Source organism: Mus musculus, chromosome 14, assembly GCF_000001635.26.
Source record: "Mus musculus strain C57BL/6J chromosome 14, GRCm38.p6 C57BL/6J".
NCBI lineage: Eukaryota > Metazoa > Chordata > Mammalia > Rodentia > Muridae > Mus > Mus musculus.
Window position 1 is genome coordinate 33,754,793 of NC_000080.6, and position 26,527 is coordinate 33,781,319.

A 26,527-nucleotide genomic window follows, 5' to 3' on the forward strand; every position below is an offset into this window, starting at 1 on the left:
CCTTGCTTCTGATCTAGTGTCAGCAGCTTCCTTCTGTACACAGTAGATGTGTGTGTAGCTTCAGGGCTAGAAGCCTCTCAAGTGGAGAATTCCCTCACAGCCCAGGGCTTTCGTTTCTTTGTTCGGTAATGAGATAGTAACTCCCTTCTACAAAGAGTTTGCTGTGGTCTGGATGTGTTTCTCAAAAGCCGTATGTTTGAAATCATGTATCCAGTGTGACCGTGTTGAGAGATGGGACCTTTAAGGGGCGATTAGGTCATGACGGTTCTGCCCTCAAGGATGGACTATGTGGTTACCCTGGGAGTGTCACAAGAATGACTTTGTTAGGAAAGTCAGGTCAACTTCGCCTTGCTTTCCTCTTGCCCTTCCTCCAGCCCAAGTCATGGAATGAAACAAGGAAGCCTTTGCCAGATGCCAACACCCAGGTTTTGGAAGAACCAGCTTCCAGAAAGTTCCAAAATAGATGATCTTGTTAAATTATTATCTGGACTGTTGTAGAGTAGAGATGCTGCAGGATTGAGTTCTAGAAGTTTCCAAGGAGATGGTAGAGATGCAGTTCTGCAAGTCTGTCAGGCTTCAATAGCATGTTCAGCCCAGAAACAGCTAGAGCTAGCCTGTTATGGGTTCTTCCACCTGCCTGGGCTCAGTCACACCTTTTTGACTTTGAGCTGATGTTAGAAGCCACCTCTGAAGTAACTCACTCCTGGGCAGACACAAAATGAGGTTTTGACTCCTTCCTTCCCGTGGACTCTAGGGGATTTTTGGTGCAGTGAAAGACACAGCAGGTAGTATAAATAGCATAATCTTGATCTACTAAAAATGGAATTAAGAAGCTTGAGTCTGCTGGCCATGGCATTTCCAAGTCTATTTGGGGGTAGGGGGAGTGTTAAATTCAACAAAAACCTTTCTTAATGAACCTCCTCTTAAGTTTTCAACCCTGTTACACATGGGGAAATACAAACCTTGTACTTCTAATCCGTTCATCCTTAAGTTGTTGAAGTCCTGCAAAGGGAGTTGAATGTTTCAAAGTTCCTTTCTTAGGACAGACAATTGCTCTGAACTTTCACTGAGCAAACTCAGATCCCGCAAGGACTAAGAAAGGCCAGAAACCTGATTCAGAGGGATTTCAACAACAAGGCTTGGCCTTCTTTGGTAACCTCTATTTGCTTATTTCATATTCCATGTCCCTTTGATGAAATGCTTCAATCTCTTGATTTGGGAAATCATCTCAAGAGTATAATTACCAACACTGTTCAATATTCATGCTTTATTCTACCAGTGAATCTAGAATCCCAAATGTGTGTTTCTAGATAGGCTGAGAACTAAGGAGACTTTCAGACATGTTAGAAGTACACAGGTGAATGAGAGACACTTTACCAGGAAGGAGACTGGAGAACCAAGGTGGAGATGGATGCAGTAGGCACAGCAGGGCATTGGCTGAGAGGAGGCACAGAACTGGCTTAGATTTGGTTCTGGTCTCATTCCTCTATCTGAGCTGCTTCTTCCTTCTAGTCTTCATGTGAGAATAAATGTGTCTGGTCTATATGGCCTAGGACTATGAAGGCTTTTCTGTGTTTTTCCCTGTTGCATCCATAATGGGCACTTCCGTAGAGTTGGAACTCAATAACTGTTAAAAGACAGACCGAGTGATCCCCAACACCCCTTTACTTTCATTTATGTATAGAAGCAGTTCTTAACACAAAAGGATTAATGCATTATCTCAAGAGCAGATTTGCAGGCCAATGAGATGGTTCAGTGGGTAGACCTGCTTGCTGGCAAGCCTGACAGTAAGAAGCCACAGGACCCACATGTGAGGAAATATGAGAGGATGCTGTGCTGTGTTGGGTTTCTGTCAACGTGATACAAGCTACAGTCATTTTGGGAGAAAGAGCCTCAGGTGAGAAAATGTTCCTACCAGATTGACCTATGGGCAAGCAGCACTGCATTTTCTTAATTAGTGATTCATATGTGAGGGTACAGCCCATGATGGCTGGTGTCACCCCTGGGCAAGTGGTCCCAGGGTGAATAAAAATCAAGCTGAGCAAGCCAGTAAGCAGCACGCCTCCATGGTCTCTGCATTGCTTCCTGCCTCCAGGTTCCTGCCTGGGAATTCCTGCTCTGACTTCCCTTAGCAAGGCAGTGGAATGTGAGAATTGTAAACCAAAACAAACTCTTTCCTCCTCAAGCTGTTTATGGTCATGGTACTTTATCAAAGCACTAGCGGAGCCGAAGCAGAGAAGATGTCTAAATGCCTGTGGCCTTTTCTGTCTCCAGTAAGTCAAAGCTTCGTGAGAAGCCCATGCCAGCTGTATCCTTGACAGACTGGACTTTGCTATTCTGTGGTTTACCAGAGTCCTTGTGTTGGAAACGTAATCCCCAGTGTGACAGCATTGGGAGGCAGAGCTTCACAATGGGACATCAAGACAGAAGGGCATTTCCCTCATGAATGTCCTTATCTCAGGAATAAGTTAGTTGTCTCTAAAATGAGTTTGGAGCATACACACACACACACACACACACACACACACACACACACACATTCAGTTACCCCTCTTCCCCTTCTACTCCCATCATGTGCTGAGACAGCAGGTAGACCCTCACCAAATGCCAGATTCATCTCAAAGACTTTCTAACTTCCAGAACCACAAACCAAGTTAACTTCTTTTTTTAAAAAAGAAAAAAATCTTTTTATTGATTCTTTGTGAATTTTTCATTGTGTACCTCAATCCCGTTCATCTCCCTGTCCCTTTGTACCCACCCTCTGCCCTTGCAACCACCATCAAAAAAGAAACAAAAGTCTCATTGTGGAAGCTGTAGTATGTCCCACCTATACCCTTCTGTCCACATTTTTTTTTACTTGCAAATGTTCATTGCCAGGTCAGGTTGGAGTCCTCTGGCTTGTGCTGCACCATCAGTACTGGATCCTCACTGGGATTCCTCTAGGATGTCCTGCTGTTGCCCTGTGGCATGGAGATCCTTCAGCTCTGAATCTGCTGGACCAGCTCTTTTCTCACTCTAGCAGTTAATAGACAGGAAAGATGTTGAGATAGCCCAAATCAAAGCCCTGGATCTGGTGGCTTGGTTAGTCTACCAACTCTCCTGCATCCACACCACCAGGGCAGCTCTCCAACATTGCCCCAGCTAGCTCCTTCAATGCTGCAATAAGCAGCGAACCGGGTCAGCTCTCCCACTCTCAAGACCTTGGGGCCAGCTTGCCTGTGCCCATGACAACAGGGCCAGCTCTACTGTGCTGTCCAGGTGAGGAGCAGGGCTTGCTCTCCTGTGTGCTGCAACAGGCAAGGGTCTGGGCCAGCTCTCCAGCTCTCACACCCTTTGTGCTGGCTTAGCCATACCCCCACAACCCACACAACCTGGGCTAGCCCTCCCGCTCTCTTGACCTCTGGACCAACTTCCTTGCCTGCCATAGGTGGCAAGAGGTGGGAGGCACCATCCCTCTCTCACCCACACTACCTCAGAGCAGCCAAGTGGCAGGGCGAGCTTTTCCACACTCATATCCTTGACAGGCTTACTCTCAACTCCTGAAACCAGGGGCAGCTCTACTGTGCTGGCCAGGAGAAGTGCAGGGCCTGCTCTCCTGAGAGCTGTAGCTGGTGAGGGGCAGGGCCAGCTCTACCGAATCTTTAGGGCCAGCATTCCCACATTGTCTAGGTGAAGGATGGAGCCAGCCTTCAGAGATCAACATGGCCCCAGGCAGTAGCTCAGACCAGGGATGTCTAGGTGAAGGATGGAGCCAGCCCTCAGAGATCAACATGGCCCCAGGCAGTAGCTCAGACCAGGGATGTTTATCTGGCGTTTGGTAATAACAGACCCACACAAACCCTGACATGGCCCTTGGTGGCAGCACAGGCCAGGACCTCACCATGGTCTTAGGTGGCATCACTGGCTACTCACATCAGGCTGTTCCTCACTGCCTTTAAGTTTCCAGTTCTGCCTCTCCTCATTGTGCTCACATCCTCCTATTTCTCTTTCTCTTCCATCTCTCCATCACTTACTTGCTTCTCTTAGTGGTGCCCAGGGCTCTGGGTGTCTGGGGTAGTCTCAGGAGTACTATGCCCTGCCCATGTCATGTGACTCTGGGCCAGGGTCATCTTGGATATGATTTGCCCACCCAGGCCCCATGGTACCTAGTTGGGGTGATCTTGGGCGTGCTTTGCCTGCCTGGGCCTCAACTTCTTTTGTTAAATATTTATTTGTTGTTCCATATGTGTGTGTGTGTGTGTGTGTGTGTGTGTGTGTGTGTGTGTGTTGACACAACCACATGTGGAGGATAGAAGACAAGTTGTAGGAGACAGTTCTCTTCTTCTGCTATATGGGTCCTAAGCTTTCTTGAACTTAGATTATTAAGGTTAGTGGCCAGCACCTTCACCTGCTGAACCACATTGCTGGCCCAAACTTCTACTCCTTATAAATTACCCAGTCTGAGATATTCTGTTACAGTAGAAGAAAACAGCTTTCACATCACGGCTGACCTAGGGATCCAGGTTGTGTGACTGAGCCCCTCCACAACTATGCACTGTCAGCATAGGAATCTTGGCTTCTCCATGTCCCCAGCCTTGCATCCTCTGCTGCTCTTGCTTCTTTGTCACCTGGGGCTTCCTGCCCCCTTCATCAAGAAACTGATTCAGTGGGGAAAACCCACAGAGAGTACAATCCTTGCCAGCAACACAGAGTAAAAGCTGTGGATATCTAAGCAAGGGATGCTACGAGGAATTAAGTGTGCTCAGTGGAATCTTCCAGGCAGCCAGGAGTTTTCACAGCACGCCAAAGGCAAAAAAAAAGCAAGCAAGCAAACAAAACCCTACTTTATGGACTACGGTCCATGCCCTAAACAATAAAAATGGGAAATAACCAGAATAAGTGGGACCTAAAATTACCGAGCCACAAGCAGGCTAAATATAGACTTCTGAGTATCAAGCAGGCAGGGAGGATTTTCAAAGAAAGCAAGAGAACATTTACACAAGCGATTGAAATGTAGATACTCATAGAGTTTGCGGACTTGGAACAAACCATTCTCAGCGGGAAAGCAATTTCTTTAAATGGCAATCTTAGCAAAATAGAAGAGAGCTCATATGACCTCAAAAGGCATAATAGCCCTGCCTCATCGAATAAGAGTGGAAGAAGAGATAATTAACAGCAAAGACGAATAGACTGGAAAGAGGGACTACAAGGCAAGTGATACGGATTTATTCCTGTGCAATCTGTGGAGAGCATCTTGAATGGGAAATAGATCAAAGCTGACAGAGATAGAAATGTAAAAGGCCCGTGAAGCACTGAGGACAATTTGTGGGTTTGAGGCCATGGCACATATTTTGAAAAACTTTAGCAATATCCCTGGGTTTAGGAGCCAGACTCCTGGACTTGTCAAACTCCTCCTCCTCTCCTCCCTGCCACGCCCCTCCTTTCTTTTCCCTTCCCTTTCTCTTCCCTTCCCTTCCCTTTCCTCTTTTCTCCTCCTCTCCCCTCCCCTTCCTGTCTCTTCCCTCCAGGAGACATAGTAAGATGGATGAGGGGACTTAGCATAGATCTCTGACTACCCACGATCATGGGTCAGATGCCTTTATCTTGACAATTGAACGGGCACAGCCATCTGACTTCTTGTGATCATTGTCATGAGGAAACTTTTTCCCCTACGTTGTACTGTACTTAAATATGTCAAAAAATGAATGGCTTGGGCAAGACTCTACAAGTGTGACCAATCCAGATAACTAAATTTTGTTGAACTGGATTTCCTTCTTGCCTCTTGCAGATCATCCCTCTGCCAGGCATAAATGGTTGCAATTACTCCTCCATCCCACAAAGCTTAATTTGGGTCACTGTTGCAGAATACAGCCCATCGTGGCTGCAGGAGCATGAGTTACCTGGTCACATTGCAGTGACAGTCAAGGAGCAGAGAGCAATGAATGATGGACACCACTTTTGCTTTTTGATGAAGCCTGGACCATTCAAATTTAGGGTTGGTCTTAACACCTTAACTTATCAAATCTAGAAACTCCCTCACAGATAAGCTCATGCCTTTGTTTCCGTAGTGATTAAAAATCCATTATAAAGCTGAAAATCAGTATTTATCATCACAGTATGTGCACGTATGAGTGCACTTGTATATATGTGTGCACAATCTTGGCTTACTTTCCTGTGACTGTGATAGAATATCCTGACAGAAGCAGCTTCAGGAATAAAGGGCTTACTTTAGAGCACAGGTCTAGGTTGCAGTCCATCATAGCAAACTCAAGAGTAGCAGGATCTTAAGGGGAGCTGGCCTTGTGGCATCCATCATCAGGAACAGAGAATAATGAATGCATGCTCCCTGTGCTCATCCTGTCCCCTCCACTTAGACAGTCTAGGATCCACTGCTCAGAATGACCCTGCTCATAATTAATGTGGCTCTTTCACATATTAATTAAATATATTTAATATATAATTATTAAATGTTAGATAACTAAAACAATGCCTCACTCTTAAAGGCTGTCTTAGTTAGGTGTTCCATTGCTGTGAATAGACACCGTGATCAGAACTCTTATAAAAGAAAAACATTTAATTGGGACTGGATAACAGTTCAGAGGTTTAGTCTATTATCATCATGGCTGGAACATTGGTGACACACAGGCAGACATTATGTTGAAGAGGTAGCTGAAAGTTCTACATCTGGCTGGACAGGTAGCAGGAAGAGAGAATGAGCCATTGGGCCTGGTTAGAGGTTCGGAAACCTCAAAGCCCGCTGGCAAAGGCACACTTCCTCCAATAAGGCTACACCTACTCCAAAGGGCCACACTTCCCAGGAGTGCTACTCCCTCTGAGCCTATGAGGCTCATTTCCATTCAAATTACTAATCTAGATCTAGATGCTCTCTCATAAGCGTGCTGGAAGCCTGTCTTTTAGGTGCTAAGCTAATGGTTTGGTAGCGGACCAGGGGCTGGAAGACCAGAGGTTGACATTGGGCGTCTTCATTAATCTCTCTCCACTATATATTTTTGGGGATAGGGTGTCTCACTAACCCTGGACCTCAGTGATTTGGGTAGGTTGACTGGTCTGCAGTGTCTGTGAATGCACCTGTCTCCACCTCCCTAGTGCTGGGGTTATAGCAAGTGCTGCTGTACATGATGGTTTATGTGGGCGATATACGCTTATGAGCTCATTTTACCAACCAGGCCATCTCCTGAGATCCTCTCCACTCTCAATTGTCTGACTTGGCATCCTACCCACTGCTCTAATCTTTAGATATTGACTTCTTCAGATCCAGAAAGACCTCCCTTTTCTCCTCTCCATTTAGTGGCGCTCTCAGGAGGTGCGTTTTGGGGACTCGCGACCTGCTCTCCCTTGTTGTCTTTTATGTGTTCCTTCTTTTGCCTGCCTGCTCTCTCTGCCAACCGGGTGACAAGACATGGTTCAGATTGGTTCCTAAATCACTTCTCCTTGAACCCTGCCCTTCCCTTCTGTCCTCTTTGTCATAGTCTTTATTTCCAATGACTATGATTTTCACTTTTAGATGTCTGCTTTCCCCACACGGTCCCATCACTGATGATGCTCTCTGATATTTAGCTCACAATTCCAAACTCTTACTGTATGAATCTATTCCTTCCTCTCTCAGGAAGTGATCTGAAAAGATAGCACAGGTGATAAAGTGTTTGCCTTGCAGGCATTAAGACCTGAGTTTGAGCCCTAGAATGTACATCTAAGAATGTACATTTAAAAGCTTTGCTCTGTGGTGTGTATTTGTAATTCTGAGGTGGGAAAAAAAAAGGTGGATTCTTAGGGCTCACTGATAGCCAGCTGAGTCTACTTAACAAATTCCGTGTGTGTGTGTGTGTGTGTGTGTGTGTGAGAGAGAGAGAGAGAGACAGAGAGACAGAGAGAGAGAGACAGAGACAGAGACAGAGAGAGACAGAGACAGAGAGACAGATACAGAGAGAGACAGACAGACAGAGACACAGAGGGACAGAGAGACAGAGACAGAGAGAGCTGTCTTTCCTCAAAAATGAGAAGTAGGGGCTCTGTCTCCACTCTGGCCTCTACATTCAAGTGCATACAGGTGTATTCCCACCCCCACTCTCTCTCTCTCACACACACACACACACACACACACACACACACACACAAATGGCATATTTCAAGCCAATCATGGTAGTTTATACCTTCAACACCAATACTGGGGATACAGAGACAGACAGCTCTTTGTGAGTTCCCAACCAACCCTGCTGTATAGCAAATCTGTCTAAAACTAAAAGTCCATTAGCAGTTATTCAATTTTCTTACTTCCATTGCCTTTGGATGTGAAGCCCTGGTTATGTGAACTGTGGAACACCCTACAGGGCTACACTTTTATTTGTTTCCTACCTTTTGGCTTTTTACCTTCTTGTTTTGATTTTGATCCTTGTGATTTCTATTTTAAACATTTTATTTGTAAACAGACTAATTATTGTAAGGAGTTTCCAGATTCCATCAGGCTCCTCATGGCTTGAATTTCCAAAGAAAATCTTATACAAGGGCCCAGGAATTCTGCCTTCTGGGAACTTTTGGTCAGTCCCTGAACTTGTGAGTGGTAGTTAAAGGCACCATGTTGTGTAATTCCAAGGTCACCAGTCACATGGAATATGACGTTGAAGAACTGCGTGCTAAGTAGCTCTACTGGTGGCCCTCTTCCAATTGTGAACCCTCCTTTGAATTGCCATCCACTCTTTGCATGGTCAGTAATCGGAGAGGCAGAGAAACCACTTGCCCGAGAAAATGCACTGGAGAAAGGTCTAAAGCCTGCACATTTTTCTTCAACGCTGTGTTGCAACTCAGAACTAGTTAAGGATGTGATAGAAATCAAACGAGCCTTCAAGTTTGGCAACAAAGGCATTTCTAGGATCAACTGAAAATGGATTCCTCAGATTTTTCCATGTCCCTGTGAATGTTTGTGGGGAGAGGGGTGATAAGCATAAATGTATTGGGACTTTATTGCCTCCAGATTGTGCTATGTCTGCTGCAATTGCTGGGCCCGATGAATCCTGAGAGGACATAGAGGACTGGGCAGAGCCTAGACAGGGAAATGTAACTGATTCTTGCAATTCCTTCCACCACGACAAAGACTGAAAGGGGCCATTCTCCTCTCCTGAGAGCCCTCTCTGAGTTTCGGGCAGCCATGGGTCATGTTACAGTGTTAATGGATGTGAATTTTCAAAACCACACTTCACTTTGAGTTTGCATCACTGTCAGCCTTCTCTGTGTCAGCTGCAGAGGGTGAGGATGGAGCCCGGCTGAAGAGCCAGTAAGCACACATATAAGCCTTTTTGTATTTCCTTCTTTATGGATGACCTTACAGGGTGGCGTAGGGTTCAGCAACCCTGGAAGTGTTTGTTCTTGACAACTGGGAATTCCCAGGTCACTCATCTACTGGAGGTCAGTGTTTGAATCACCTCCTGCCCAAACTCAAAGACAATATCTCAAGACTACCACGAGCCTCATCTCTAGTACTAATCCTGGGAAGAGAGTTCAAATCTACTTATTTGGCTATGCCTGTCCCGTTTGGCTAAGCCTGGCCCTCCTCCCAGGCTTAATATGATGCCTTTCGTGTGGATAGCTCTCAATAACCTAAATGAAAACCCTCAGTAATGAACCAATCTATTGTCCCTATCCAAGAACAGTGGGGTGGTGGTGGAATGAAGTCATTCACTTACAGTCGATCTCCTTCTTAAACATAAGCGACTATCCTGGGCTTTGAAAGTGGGCAGAAACCTCTTTTCTGATGTTTTAGACTTGGAAAGTTTTAAAAGAACGTGAACAAACCCTTATTAACCTTTAAAGCTTTGTCTATTTTATGAGAAATGCAAGCTGCCTGCTCCAGATTCACCTACGGTGCCTGATTTGTCAGACACCCCTTATAAATAAATGGGTGTTTGCTGTCCCAAACTCCATGTGACCAGTCAGAAGTGTAGCAGCCTGCAGCAGGGGATTGATGCTAGTGAACACTCCTTAGCTCCAGCCTGATTCTAGCCCATTTTCATTTTCCTGAGGGCCTCTGAGGTCCAGGGCTGTATCTCGTTCTCACTTTGGGGGAACTTGATGAGAATTTGAAGTGAAGGAGCTGTGGTTAGTCGCTCTCAGATCTTCAACCAAGTTCTAGAGGTTTGGCCAGACGTCGTGAACATCCTTCCCAGAAGAGAGTAAATACAGCCTTATAAAAATACAGTCTTTGTGTTGCTTTGACTTGATGGCGTCTGTGTACTCGGAGTAAAACATGATAAATGGACGTGTTTTCCTGTGGTTCTCTCTATAGAGTCTGCTGCAGAAGGGACAGCATTCATGTCAAATGGCATCTGAAAGGAAAAATTCTTCTTTAAATAATGTATTTAAAAACCAAGGGAAAACTAGTGTAGTGATATACATAATGCATGTATAAACTGAAGAATCTTGACAACTATATATGCACATATAAGCCACAACTAAAAGTTCAGGATTGCTGTCCTGTATTTTCCCATGGTAGGGTCAGTTTCTAAGAGAGCCCTGTTCACCTTTGCCATGGTATTTAAGACTTTGTAAGCTACCGTCTACTGAAGTATGGGCCATGCCAAGGAAATTTCTGTCTCTTCCGAGGTTGATTACAAAGGCATTGTCATTTCTGTCTTCCTGGTCATCTTTTGCGCTGTCTTCTGCAGCTTTAGCTCTGGGAGAGACCAGTGTGAAGAGACGCACATATGAGAGATCATCTGTCCAGCCAATAGTCATCAAGGCTTGCCATAGCCACCTGAGTGAGCGTAGGAGAATATCTCCCCCAATCATGTTTTGAGATGATTGACCTGGTCAATACTTTGAAGAAGCCTTGTGGGAAATGCTTAACCCAAGGAATCCAGCCAAGTCATCTCTGGACTCCTGACTCCCAGATACTGAGATATATGTATATACATATACATCAGATATGTATGTGACTGTTAGTGTTATACATATACATCAGATATGTATGTGACTGTTAGTGTTATACATATACATATACATCAGATATGTATGTGACTATGTTAGTGTTAGTTGATGTTGATAACTTTGGACATGCTCTGTTACACAACAAGAAAAGAAAAGAACACAATCACCGTGGATTAGTTTTGTCCTTGAATGTCAGACAAAGGAAATCATGCAGTATGTATCCTTTGGTCCATGACATCATTTTTGTAAACAGGATGTCTGCACAATGCACTCATATTGTGTACACTGGGGTATGGCTCCTTGCCTGAATGTAGGACAGTTTATCCATTCTGCTATTGCAGATCATTGGCATTGTTCATTGTTCCCTACTTAAAAAAATTTTAAATACAAGAAGTGCTACAAACATTTTCTTTTAAAAGACATTTTATTTTATTTTATTTTATGTGTATAAGTGTCTTCCTGCCTATATGTATTATGCACTGTGTGTGCCTGGCACCCTTCAGAAGTCAAAAGAGGACATCAGATCCTTGGAACTGGCATTATAAATCATTATGAGCCACCATATGAGTGTTAGGAACTGAATCCAGACCCTCTGTAAGGACAGCAAACACTCTTAACTGCTGACCTATCTCTCCAGTCCACTATAGACAGACTTTTGCAAGTTGTTCTATGAGCGAGCAATAGTTTTCTAGTACTAAAATGCTGGTTGTTATTGAATGACAAAAATAAAAAAGAAATTAAAAGGAAAAGAAAAATAACTTCCTAAGTATTGTGAAAGAGAACATTTGCTATAGATATGTGGGAGAGCCCAGCCAGAGGCAGGAGCATCAGAGAGTCTAGAGTGGACATGACCAGACTGAGATGTGCATGTGGGGAGAGGGGGAGGGGAAGAGATGAGAAAGAGAGGAGACTCAGGTGCAGAAGCCAGGAGGCCAAGGTACAAAGTGGGTAACTGAGATGGCTGGATTATGTAGGGAAGAGCAGCCCAGCCTCTGGGCTCAAGAGTTCAGGGTAGAGGGTCGGGTATGCCAGTCATAGCCTATAACAGGTAGGAATAGAGAGCCTGGTGGTCAGGTCTGCTTTGATGGTGTTAAATAGGTACCTTACCCACTTGCCCCAGACTTGAAATCTAACAGTTATAAATTAATATTAGAAGAGACTTCAAGATAAATTCTAACACGGTTGTATATTTTAAACTCATTTTATAAGGTCTCTCTTCTATGATGACTTTCATTTGGTTTTGCTTTGATTTTGAGACTGGGTCTCATATGCCTCAACTCACTATATGGCAAGGAAAAAGAACTTGTGGTTTTCCTGAATGCTATTATAGGCATACAGCACAATGGCTGGTTTTCATGGTACTGGTGTATGATCCCAGGGCTTCATGCACACTAGGCAGGCACTGTGCAAACTAAGCCACACCCCCAATTCTGCTTATGCTTTATTTCTGGGATTTTTTTTTAAAAATAAAAGCATATATCATGAGTTTATAAATCACTCTTTTAAATTGTCTTAATGTATATAGGCTATGTGCCTACATGTACTTTTGTGCACACATGTGAGTCTGGTGCCTGTGGCAGTCAGAATAGGGTTTTGATCCTCTAGGAATCGGTTTACAGATGGTTGTCAGCCACCATGTGGGTGCTGAAAATTAAACTCAGGTCCTCTGGGAGAGAAGCCAATGCTCTTAACCACTGAACAATCTTTTTTTTATTTTAATTTTTTGTTTTATTACATATTTTATTTATTTACATTTCCAATGTGAACCCCTTTCCAGATTTGCCCTCAGAAAACCCTCTATACCCTCCCACCTCCCTCTGCTCACCAACCCACCCACTCCTGCTTCCTCGCCCTGGCATTCCCCTGTACAGAGGCATAGAGCCTTCACAGGACCTAGGGCCTCTTCTTCCACTGATGACTGACAAGGCCATCCTCTGCTACATATGTGGCTGGAGCCATGGGTCTCTCCATGTGTACTCTTTGGTTGGTGGTTTAGTCCCTGGGAGCTCTGGGCATACTGGTTAGTTCATATTGTTGTTCCTCCTACAGGGAGGAACCCTGCAAACCCCTTCAGCTGAGCAATCTTTTAAGCCCTCATTCTTGATTTTTAAATAGCACACAAAATTATAAGTTTCTTTGAAGTTTGCTACCTAATTTTCCAATTTTGGTGATATTTAATTTGTTATTATTGATTCCTAATTTCATTATAGTCAGAGAATATTTTTATTACACTTTAATTTTAAAAACTTACTGAAGGGACAACTTCAATGACTATGTAGGTAAATATGCTTGCAGCCAAGCCTGACAACCTGAGTTCAATTCTCAGATGCACATGAGAGGAGGAGACCCACCTCCCACAAGTTGTCCTCTGACCTCTGTGTATGAGCCATGATGCATAGACATACACAGAGAGAGACAGAGAGACAGAGACAGAGAGACAGAGAGACAGAGACAGAGAGACAGAGAGAGAGACAGCGACACAGAGAGAGACACACACATACATATCACATACACACATGCAGAGAGAGAATCAGAGAAAGAAAGAGGCAGAGACAGAGAGAGACAGACACACGATCACACTCACACACATACACATATCACACAGGGACAGACAGAGACACACAGAGAGAGACAGTCAGATACAGACAGACAGACACACATACACAGAAATACATAGAGAGAGAAAGAGACAAAGAGAGAAAGGAAGAGAGACAGAGACAGACACAGAGAGAGACACACAGAGACTGAGAGATAGGGACAGAGAGATACAGAAAGAGAGACAGAGATTTAAAACAAAGAAAAGTAATTTTAAAATGTATTAAAGCATTTAACAGGTCAACATATTGTCTAACTTATAAGTGTTCAGCACGTTCTGCTTTTGTTTGGTGTGGTGTTTTATAAATATCAGTTAAATCAAGTCGGGTCTTAATTTTGTTCAAGCCGTTTTTATATTCCTCTGTACATGTGTGTATCCTTCCGGTTGTTACTGAGAGAGGGTGTCAAACCTCCATCTATAATTGCATACCTTTACATTCAGTTTTTAGTTATACATTATGAGTTGTTATAAGATACATATAAATACATATCTAATTTTTAATTTTTAAGTCTACCTGATCAATTAATTATTTTATTAGAACAATATTATACCTCTATCTCAGGAATACTTACTGTATTGAAATTTAATTTTTGATTTCAATATTTGCACACCTGCTTTCTTACATTTCCTGTTTCCATGAACCTTTCTTACTGTTTTGATTTTAAAATTCCATGTATTTGAAATTCAAGTGTAGGTCTTATAAACAATGTACAGTGAAATCTATTTTCCATCTTGATAAAAATCTGCTTACATATTAGAGAAAATGTTTTATATTTGTCCACTTTTAATTTAGTGAATACAAATGTTTATTTGGTGGCATTTCCATTCAGTCTAAAGAATTTTCTTCAGTAATTCCTATAGTACAGCTTGCAGTTCACATATTTTCTTTTAGCTTAAAGCTTTAAAGTGTGTATAGAACTTATTTTATCCATGCACTGAAAAGATAGCTTGGCACACATAAAATTGTGAACTACACTTCTTTGAATTCCAACATTTAAAAAATGTTTCGCTGTGATTGAGGTTTTCATAAATGCTACTAAGTTGGTTGTTGTCTTAGATTCTTTTGTTGTAGTAAAACAGTACAACAGAAGAAATGCAAGGGAGAAAGGGTTTACTCAGGCTCACAGTTTAGAGGTACCATTCATTGTGATGGAGGAGTCAAGGTGAAGGAGCTTAAAGTGGCTGGTCACATCCCAGTCATGATCAGGTGCAGAGACAGGTGAACGGATGCAATGTTTCACTTCCCTTTTTCTACCTGTGCAGTCCAGAACTTCATCTGTGTAACTGTGGGCACCCAACGTGGATTAGTCTTCCAACCTCAAATAATGTAACCATGACAACCCCCCCCCCCCACAGGCATGCTCAGAGGCTCATCTGCCAGATGATTCTAGAGCCTTTCAAATTGACAATTGCCACTAAAAGTCACTCTTGTCAACATGGCAAATCACCCAAATACATCCTTTTACGATACAACCTTCCACTCCTTGCCCCTATAGGCTCATGACTATCTTAAAATGTAAAACATTGTCATGCCTACATCAAAGGCTCCCGATAGTCACTAACATTCCAAACATGTTAAAATTCCAAAGTCTCTTAACTGTGAGCTCCTGTAAAGTGAAAAGCATGCTGCAGACTTCCAGCGTACAGTGCCGCAGAATACTCTGCAGTTCTAAATGGAAGAAGAGCGACGTCGCAAGAAAAAAATCAGAGCAAATCAAAACAAAAATCTATCAGGACAAACACCAAATTATGCATCTCTATGTCTAGCATCTAGGATTCATAATGAAACTGACTGGGTTCTAAACTCTTGTGTAGCCCCACATATAGATTCTATCCTCGCCAGTTGAGTTTTGTGCCTGCAACCTTCCTCTGCAGATGTCCCTGGGTCCTGATATCTCTAACATACTACAATCTCCATTAAAACCTAACTTCACCTTCTTAGCCTCGCACAATGGCCCCTATGTCACCCCTGCAGGGACTTTGACCTTTACACACATTGCCTAGTCTCAGTGGGCTCTCTCTCTCTCTCTCTCAATTTTATATCTTTTATGACTCTAAAGTCAGTATCACACTGCCAAAATAGACTGCCAGCTCAGGATGTGGGGGCTGCCTCCCCTGGATCACATTGGAATCTGTGGGCTAACTTTTAGGAAACACTTTCTCAGGCAGTTCTTTTCTAGCAGCAACAAACACCTTCATATTCTCTTATCACTCTTGTCTCCCAAGAACTCACAGGATGGCCCATTAAACTCTGCTTCCAGAATTCAGGGCTATTCTAATTCAAAGTTCCAAATTTTTTCACATCACACACGCACATGCACACGCACGCACACACACACACACACACACACACACACACACGCACGCACGCATGCACGCACAGAGAGGAGGGGGGAAGACAGAGAGATAGACAGAGACAGAAGCAGAGAGACAGGGAGAGAAAAGAACAGACAGGCAGAGAGACAGAGACAGAGAGCCACTTTTGCATGGCCTAAGAGTCACACAGTAAAGTTCATCAGAGTAATGTTCTAACTTCTCGGTGCTAATTTTCTGCCTCATTTTTCTGTTGCTATGATAAAATAATCTGATGAAGTTAACCTGAAATGTTATTCTCCATGTGTAGAGAGACTTTTTTTTAAAAAGTTACTTTAAATATATCCACCTATCTTTAATTCTCAGTAATTTGATTGTGATATACTTTTCTCTGCACGTATCTCCTTTATAGTTTGTTGAGTTTCCTGACTGTTTTTCACTAAGTTGGTAGAATTAAGGGCTCTAGCTTTCCAAATAGTTTTAAATTTTAATTCTATTATTTTTGTCTATGGGTGATTTTTTGGCATCTACTTCTGTGTATATGCAATACATGTCTGTGGTCTGCATGCAGTGCCTGTGGAGACCAGAAGAGGGGATCTAATCCTTGGGACTGAGGATCTGTGAGCCATGTGATGGGTGCTAGGGATCAAAGTTAGGTCCTATGAGAGCAGCCAGCTACTGGAGAGCTCTAGCTATCCAAGTAGATTTTCTGCTCCACTCTGTACTGGTGAGGGTCACACAAATAATTCCTATGATAGACTGCTTGGTTGTCTTTCACGGGTCCACCTGAGGACAAGCGGGATCTGCTCCACGTGTTTCTTCTGCTCCTCAGATTCGAAACAGATTGGTCCACATCACATTAACCAACTCCTTTCACTGGCAAAAATTATTGTGTTTTGATTTCTACCAAGTTAATTTTACAGATATTTGACCCCGCCCCCTGTGTGTGTATCTGTCTGTCTCTGTCTTTTTTTGCTTGTCTGTCTGTCTATCTGTCTGTCTGTCTGTCTGTCTCTCTCTCTGTCTCTCTGTCTCTCTGTCTCTCTTAGTTTTTGGGTTTTGGGTGTTTTGAGACAAGGGTTCCCTATGTAGCCCTGGATGTCCTGGGATTGGCTCTGTAGACCAGGTTGGCAGAAATCTGCCTGCCTTTGCCTCCAGAGTGCTGGGATTAAAGGATAGACCACCATGACTGACTACATTTCTTTATTTCAGTTTACCCATGTTTTCAGCATATTTAGAATGACTGTGTCAAAAATCTTGCCTAGTCTACAACTTGGGTTGTTTCTGTTGACTATTTTTCCCTATTACATGTCACGTATCCCGATTCTTTGACAGTGGATTGTATTTCAAGCCTCTTCATATATCTGGTTCCTTCTTCCCTTGCAGTTAAACACTTTAGACGACATATTATTGTAGGATGCCTTGGTGTGCTCCTTTCTTTCCATTGCAGGGTAATCCGTGTTGCCTCGCAGGCAGTTAAATCATCAATCAATAGTTTCCAGTCGCCCAGGTTTTCTTCCATTCTGTTCGGAAGGGCTTAAGTGCAATTTGGTTATTGTTTATTGGCTTTGACTCTGAAAATAATTTCTTCATGTAATCCTTAAGGCAAGTCCCATACGGTGGGACATGAACTCCTCTAGGTCTGGACCAAGTTAACCGAGACACCGTGAGGTCTCCCAGGGCTGCACAGCCTTGGACTCTTCACCAAGCGTCCATTTCAGCAGGGTACAATCTCTTCCAGAGCTCGTTTGAGCTCATGGGAGCCTAGCTCTCAGGAAAGGCGAAACCAGGAAACCCTGTGCAGATTCCCAGGGCTTGCTGAGAGATTCTTTTTCTTACTTCATTACCCTGCTTCTCCTGGACTTCCAATTTTAACTTCTTAGCTCAGTGAAGCGTTCTCCTTGAAATGTTACTTCCCCATCCTTGCTTAACAACTAGAAATACTCACCGCTGGGCAGAAAACAGTGAATGCAAATCTCATGGCAGGGGATTTCTTCTCTTAAATACCACTGGGCTGTTCTTTCTTTGGTTAAATATTAACATTGTTTGTACTTTTTATGTATGTTATACTTATTTTTAGTAGGAAAGCAAGCCCAGAGGCAATTATTCTGTGATGGCAATAAGTATATGCCTCAACCAATCAGCTTTACATTTTGGTCCAAGGGTCCCATCCCTCCCCCTTTTATGCAGTACTTTTGAGTTGTGTTTCAACAGAGGCTCCTTATATTTGTTTTAGGGGAGCAGTAGCCCCCAGGTCTGACATGAGTGATCAGAGGTGGAACTATTCCTGTGAAAAGAGCAGATGTTTGGGTGGAACCTAACTTCAGGCCTAATCACATAAGATCTTACAACTGTGGAGCAGCTGAAGAATCACCCTGAGGCCCAGTGTTCTCTGCTGAAAACAGAGGCAGCGGCACGTATCATGGCTGGTGAGGAGATGGTCACTAAGTAACACTTGTCTTAGGCTAAGAGTCCTCTACTGTTCACGAGCCGTGTGAATGTAAACAGTGTTGTGAACAATGGCCAGAAGTTCTGGAGACAGGGAGGAGAGAAGAGACAAGTGTGAGACAGTGTGGGTCCGACAGGCCCAGGGACAAACCACTGAGTTATCATACAACTCATTGCTCTTTCTGATGGTCAAAAAAATCAAAAGACAGAGAGACAGAGACAGACGGAGAGACAAAGACAGACAGGCACAAAGAGACAGAGACAGAAACAGAGACAGACAGTGGTATACAAGTGATCATACTTTTGTAACAAATACTGAAAATCCATAAGGGTGGCTCTGAAATTGGGTGAAAGGAAGAGACTTGAGAGCTCCGAGATCTTTCTAGAAAACTCTATACTTCCATGAATGAACCTTTGGAAGCGAATCAGTGGGGGCTTAGGGGAAACATAAAACTGAAGAGAACGACTTATTTTTCTTAGCGAATACTTAAGTAATCGTGGCTGAATATGGATAGGAATGTGTGATAAGTCCATCAGCAGAGGTGTCATAAAGAGGTGTAGGATGTGCTTAAAATGATAAAGACCATAGACAGATCCTGTTCATGCCCTAGTGTTGTGTAGAAGGTAAGAGTGGACGAGACTGGGTACTTGGCTGAGACGTGTTCTGTGTTAAAGAAATCACTTTGCTTGTCTTGACTGCAGATGATAAAATGCCCAAAGAGAGAAATGACTTTAAGGCAGGCTGAAAGGAGCATAGATGCCCAGGGAGGCTAGAGCGTCACATAGGGAGAGCTTGATCCTCAAGAGCTTAGGGAGTTTCTTTTATTGGGCTTTGTACTGCAACCAAATCAGTCCATCCTTCTTTTTGATTGAGAATATCCACCCCATGCCTCCCTCCTTTTTCATTTTGGAAACACGCTTTTGAATATATGTGCCGAGCAGAAGAAAAAAAATTTTTTTGAATGGCAAAATTACATTGAATCTTACCCAAAGTGTACTTCAGTGATATTTAAGTGAGACTTTCGACTTTAAGCGTATGTGTTGCCGGAACAAGTTAAGATTTTAGAGACTACAGAAAGGAAGCAAACAGAACTGCATGCAAGGAGAGCCTGGATCTTATACAGTAGGTAGAGAATTTGTTCTCCTTAGTTGCAAATGCCTCGAATTCTTTTTTAAAGATTTTTTATTTTTAATTCTGTTTGTTGGAATGTACACACGAATGGAGGCAACTGCAGAGGCCATAGGATGCTCTCAGATCTTCAGGATCTGGGGTGAGAGGAGGCTATGAGATGTCCTATGTGGGTACTGGGACTGGAACTTGGGTCCTCTGCTCTTTACTGCTTTAGTGTCTCTCTCTAGCCCTATCATATGCTGGTATTAGAAGGTGAGGTCTTTGGGAAGTGATTGGGTCAAGGCCAGGGCCCTTATAAAACAAAACCCCCAAAATCCCCTTACCCTTTTCTACCATGTGAACTTCCAGGACAAGGTCTGTCTATGAGCTTAAAAGTGCTTCCCCCACCAGATACCAAACCAATCAGTGCCTTTATCTTATATTGCCTGACTCCCAAACTCCAGAATGAGGACACACCGTGTCAGTTACTCACTTTCCACCAAGTCCACAATGATCTGTCCTGGCAGCCTAGATGCACAGAGATAAAATCTCCGTTTGCTTCTCACTCCTTAACTCAGTTTTATCTGATTTGGGGGTTGGGGGTTAGGAGTAGAGCATCCAGCTTCTTGCAGTTTATCACGGTTTAAGGCTATCAAAACTATGTTTTTCCATGCTCTATAATCCCTGAGACAGTGGGGAGGAACAAAGCTCTTTTTGTTGGCTCTCAGGGGCTTTGCCCATTTCATAGAGCAGTCAAGTCTTTGAGCTACACATAACTTTCAAGGGATAGCAAAGCAGATTTAAGATATTCTCAGGCAAAACCCATGAGGCTGGACCTTTTGTGAACAGCTCTAATGACCACCCTGTTCTTTTATGAGCTTCACCAATCCAGCTTGGCCCATGTCAGCCACATTTTCATTTGACAATATTCAACATGCACTTTTGCTAAAAGCCACCATGACTTTAAACTGGCCATTTGTCTCTCAGACATGTTCTGTGCTTTCTCCTTAAAACGCTCGTGACGAATAAGAACACATTTCAGTCAGGACTTATACTCAAGTCCATCTTTTCTAACAAAGGTTATTATTTTTAAGGCCATGAGGTTACATTTTAGCTAACATTAAGAAGATGTATCAAACATAAAATGTTTAAACTTTTGTTAGAAATTAGATCCTGTGTGCTTTCCTTGGCTCCCCTTTCTCTTAAAGCTTTCCTAATTAACTGAGAATTCCATGTAAACTTGAATTCATTTATGTGTTAGTTCAAGGAACCTTCCGTACCACAAGCAATTATCTTCAATTTCCTCACATTGCTTACAGGGTGAAAGCTTACAGGAGGGATAGCCCTCTGATACATGAGATGTACAGTATGTTCACACTCTGCTGAGAAACTTTTTCCATCAAAAAGAGCCAGAGAACATTACAAAGCACACAGCGAGAACTGAGCGGATATGAGTGTGTTTGAGAAAAATGAGCTTTGAATGTGAGCTCTAATTTAATTATTTTAGTAGTACCTATGCATAAAACCCTAGGCTCTAGTTCTGACAGCATGGATTGTGTGGAAATGTCTTAGTCTGGTGCTCCTGGAATATGTCACATGTTGGTTTATAACCACTTAGTTATAAACACTATTAATATCAGGTCATGGAAAGCAATTCATTTCTACAGAAAAGCCATTTGGCCATAGGAAAACGGAAGGCAATGCTGTGAAATCTGTAAATTACACATCAACACTGAATTCTATTCCAGTTCCTGTTCAGAAGAGGTCAGTGCATAGTTTACCAAACTTTAGACAGCATAATGGGGAAGAATATTTGAAGGGCATTTTAAGGACCGCAAACCAATGCTTCTATTCGTCTGGTTGTTCACACCTGTTGGGCAATATAATGTCAAACATCTCAAAATTAACTGTGTTCCTCTCTTTCCGTAGTAGTTTCTTCAACAATAGAGCTATTCCACCGTCTTTCCTGTTGTCATGACAGTAGTTTTCTCTCTGCCTTCTGTCTTGTCTTCCGCTAGTCTGTAGGAAATGTAAATGCTTCGATGTGCAAGCAAAGCTGACCATGGACTTGATATCATGTTCTTGACATGATATTCAAGTTCTCTTAATTAGAGGAAATAAAGCTAAAATTTAATAAGAGAAGGGAAAGTGGAGGCTTTTGGCCCAGGCACATGTCCTCCTGCATGGTCCTCCTATAATGACATAATGGGCCTATTGTCCTCCTATGATGATACTATGTGCCTGCTGTCCTCCTATGATAATGTAATGGGCCTATGGTCCTCCTATGATGATGTAATGGGCCTATTGTCTCTAGCCATTGTCTTTGTTCTGAAATATGGAACCTCTTATTGATATAGTCTATCCTGATTTTCCTTATTATGATTTTCAGACTGCATTTTCTTTTGTCTTTCTTTTACTTTCCACTTACGTCATTGAATGAGGAATGGGTTTCTGATAAACAGTCCATGGCTACATTTAAATCCTCTCTACTAATCTGTTTTCTAATTGGCATATTGATATTGTTTCTTTGGTTTCTCTGTTCTCGTCTCCTGTTAGGTAACTTGAACATTTATGATTGTAGGCTGACTTACCCATCAAGTTTATCCTGTCTGCGACTTTCTTGTGGTTGCACAGCGTGTTACAATATATGTGTGGCAGAGGTGGGCCAGTTTCTACTGTTCTTCCCCATCAGGAGAAGCGGCATAAGTAAAACAGAGCAAGCAGAGCCTCAGAAACCTGCGGGACAGTGGCTAGTGGGCCATGTTCCTATCCTAGACATTTCAGAAGGAGGGGAGAATGTGACATAGATTAAAAGAGTATTTGAAGAAATAGTGGCTGCAAGTTTCCAAACTGCACAGATTTGAGAAGCTTAGCAAACACAAGATATGATGAATTCAAACAAATCCGAGCCAATGGACATTGTAATGAAAGTTCAGAAAGTGAAAGGGAGAAATTCTTGGGAACAGCCAGAGGGAGTCGTGGCCCATAGGGAGCCATCATTTTGCATAACAGAAAGATTTTTCTGGACCGTGAGACCCAGGAGGAAATGACAACACACTCCTCAAGCACTGGAGGAAAAGAACTGTCAACTGTGATTTTCATATCCAGAGAATACACTGAGAATAAAGGGGCAATAAAGACATTCACAGGCAGAGAAAAGTTGAAAAGAGTTTGTCAACAGCAGTCCTGAGATTAATGGATGGCTGAAGTTTCGAAAAACAGAAAGCACATAGAAAAAAATTTGAAGCTGCAGGAAGATAGAGCAATATTACAGGCCATATCCAATTATTGGAATAAAAGCAATAACATCACCTGACAGTCAAGAAAATGTAGTGGAAAGTTTAGAAAATAAGTCATCCCAGAAACTAAGTCAACGTTTCCCTTAAGGTGGCAAAATATTATAGATAGGTAGATACATTGTTAACAACCCAACCAACCGCAAGAAAATTGCAGACAGGATGAACTTGGCCAATAAGCCAGCCTACAATCATAAATGTTCAAGTAACCTATCAGCAGATGAGAAAAGAGAAACTGACAAACAATCTCAATATGCCGATTAGAAAACACTGATAGGGTGGATTTAAAAACACACGGTAGCCACGGGCTGTTTATCAGAAGCCCGCTTCATACTCAGTGACTTAGATGGGAAGAAAAATAAAGGGAGAAGACAATGTGTTCTGCAACTATTAGTAGAAAAAAAAAAAAACCAGGATAGACTATATCAATAACAGGCTAGGTTACCTTCACAATAAAAAATGACTAGATGCTATAGGCACATTACATCATCATAAGAGGACAATGCTGGCAATTCTGTATCTATTTGCACCAAAAAAACTCCTAAGCCTCAACACACATGACAGATATTGGTGGAAATGAACAGAGAAATACATACATCTGTAGTTAGAGTTGAGGGCTGCAGTGCCTGTTTCAGCAAATGAATCACTAAGGCGGAAAATTGTCAGGGGTGTTGAGGCTCTGAATAACACAGCTAGTCAATGGCGCCTAATTGACATACATAGAATGGTCCATCAACAGTAACAGAATATACAACCCACAGCCAGGTGTGGAAAGTTCACTAAGATATGCCATTCTGTGTGCATACAATAGCTCAACACATTAAAGAAAAACAGGCATGCTAGGTGTAAGGGTAGAGAGACGCCTTAGTGAGAAAAGATGCCTTACTCTAAGCCCGATGACATGAATTTGATCCCCGGGACACACATGTAGGAGAAACCAAGCTTCCCAAGTTGTTCTTTGACATCCACATGAACATGCATTTTGTAGTCAGTCACACACACACACACACACACACACACACACACACAAGCACATGCTAAATAAATAAATAAATAAATAAATACAATATAGAAAATTCAATATAGAAAATTAAGCCATGCAGAATATATTTTCTTATCTTAAAAGAATCAACTAGAAATTGGTGGCATAAACTAAAAAGAAGAGTCTCAAAAGATTTGAAACTTAAATAATCCACAGATCAAAAGAAAGTTCCCATAGGAAACTAATAGTATGCAGTGATGAAGGGGAATGGTAATGCGGTTTATTAAAATAAGAAGGACAAAGCCAAGGCCATCCTGACAGGTTGACTTCCAGCACCTTAGAGGGGAGAGGAGGTCTCCAGACAATATGTTCCCAGCCCAGAAACAAAGAAAGATAAAACTAGGCCTGCAGCAGGCTGAAGGTCAGGACTAAAGGGAGCAGGGATCCAAGGACTGGGGGTGTTGCTCGGTGGTCAAGAGCTTGTCTAAACTTATATGGACTCTGCTTACTTCACTCTTCCGCATCAAGGAAGGGGAGACACCAGTGTCACTGAAGACCCCAAACAAAAAGACTACCAATGAAGCAAAAGGTATGTTTTTGAGAGATGATGAATGAAGTTGAAAGTCAATGGAATTGAGAGTTCAACGCAGTTGAGATCAAAATCAGGAAGGAGAGCGGGGCTGTGGCTACAGATTTTGCAGTTGTTTAAGGAGTAATAAAGGGATATTGTGAACAACCTTACTGTCAGTAATGTCACAGTTTAGAATAATCCAGTTGCTCAAAAGCCACAAGCTGGGCAGGGGATATCCGAGTCCCCTTAGGAAAGTGATTTCCTGGATCACAAACATGGGGACCTGAGTGTCTCCCAGCCCCACACAAGAAGCTGGGCATGTTAACAAATGTTCATAATCATCCCAGGCCCAGGGAGGTAGACAAGTGGATGGCTGAGGCTTTCTGGCCACCCAACCAACCTAACTGGGAAAGCCTTTGGTAACAAAGAGATCCCGTCTCAGATCAAGGTGGGTGGCACCTGACAAAGGGCTGCAAAAGCATAGTCACTGCCTGATGCCATCTGATGCCATCCGACAATGAGTAAATGGGGGTGTATTAAGGCATAATTTGTAGGACCATTTTCCATGCAGTGAGATTTTTCCCTTTAAATATTAAGCGATGTATCAGTAATCAATATTCTAGCCACGACCATTTCAACATCATGACTTAAGCAATTCTTTACCATATGTAGTCACAGCACATTCAATTCTTTTCTCAGGGTGGGTGGTCAGGCCCAAAGATCCTAGCAAGGCATGGAGTTCACCACCCTGTGTGCATGTTAACATCACCTGGGGCCTTTAGCAGAATACATCAGCTTGATTGAGTCTGTCGAGGGTGGGGCCCAGGCATCAGTATATTAAAAAAAAAAAAAAAAAAAAAAAAAAAACATTCCTGCAAGGTTTCTAAGCAACCTAGGAGATGTTAAAATGGAAACTGAGACATGTAAAAATTTAAAGATTTTTTATTTGTGTTAACGGGTATTCATGAACCACGAATTGGCCAGCCAAAGCTGTTTTAGGGAACCTTCTGAGGAACTAGAAGGGAAAGGCTTTATTGGGGTGAGCGGAGAGGAGAGAAATGGAAAGTTTATGGTTGGCTTCTCTGAGGCAGTAGTTTCATTTGCTCCTTCTGGCTAGAAAGTCCCCCTACTATATAAGTTGTCTGGCAGCTTCTGACTACTTAACAGATGTTCCATTTGCTTTCACAATAGAGGCATTTGTGGGCTGGAGAGATGGCTGAGCAGGTAAAAGTAATCACAGCACAAATCCGACAACTCAAGTTTGATCCCTGGAATCCAAGATGGGAGAAGAGAACTTACAAGATGGCTTCTGACCTCCAGACACTTGCTGAGATGGGAACATCCTTTTGTAAGTGGAGCTCGGACACAGATACCACTCCTAATAAAAAATTCAAATAAAATCAAGTAGGGACATAAGGTAAATAGCTCGTAGGATAGACCTAGAGTGCAGACGATCGCTTGCATGGTTCTGTCTTCATTTTGGAACCCAGTTTCCAATTTAACTTAACAGAGGAATTTGGAGAGGCAGAAAGGATGTAAGTAAGGGAAGGTGTTTAAGAAGAGGCTGCTGGAGGAGGAGCTCTGAGAATGGCCATGAATGAAGGTTTCATTTCACAAGCCAAAGTGATGGTGTGGGAGGACAACACTGGGGAGGACTACATCTGGAGCACAGCTGCAGGAATCACCTTTAGGGAAAGTGTGTGTCCCAAGACTTGGGGGGAACATCTTCCCTGATGCAGTCTCTCTCATTGACACAAATATCACCCAGTTTCCTTGTACTATTTGGGCTTTGGAAGAAAGTCATCTTCCTTCTGTTAAAACAAGCAGTGGTGTCCTTACAAGGAGCTGCGACTCATTAGCAGGTGACAGAAGGAAGACATCTGAGGGTAGGACTTGTCCAGACTGAGCCAGTGCTCAGTGCATGTCATGACTTGTTACTGTCATGTTGTTATTATTAAATTGTAACCTCCAAAGACTCTAGACGGGCTTCTGGAAGGAGACACAGGATGAAGAGGATCATCAGCATTTGAGCACCATAAAGAACAGGGTGAGCCTTCCAGGCAGAGGGAACTGTGTATGCACAGGCCCAGAGACACGAGACAGTGGGCAGCCTTCAAGCAACCATAAGGGTTAGGATTACTGCCTCACATAATGGAAGTAAGTAAGAGGCTAGAGTGTGGTCAGGACTTGAAGATCACAAATGGAAGTCAGGTAACATAGATCTGAGGCTACCAGCAAGTCTGCAGGCCTCACATTCAGTTTACATAAGCATTCTCAGGAAAAGTGCGTCCTG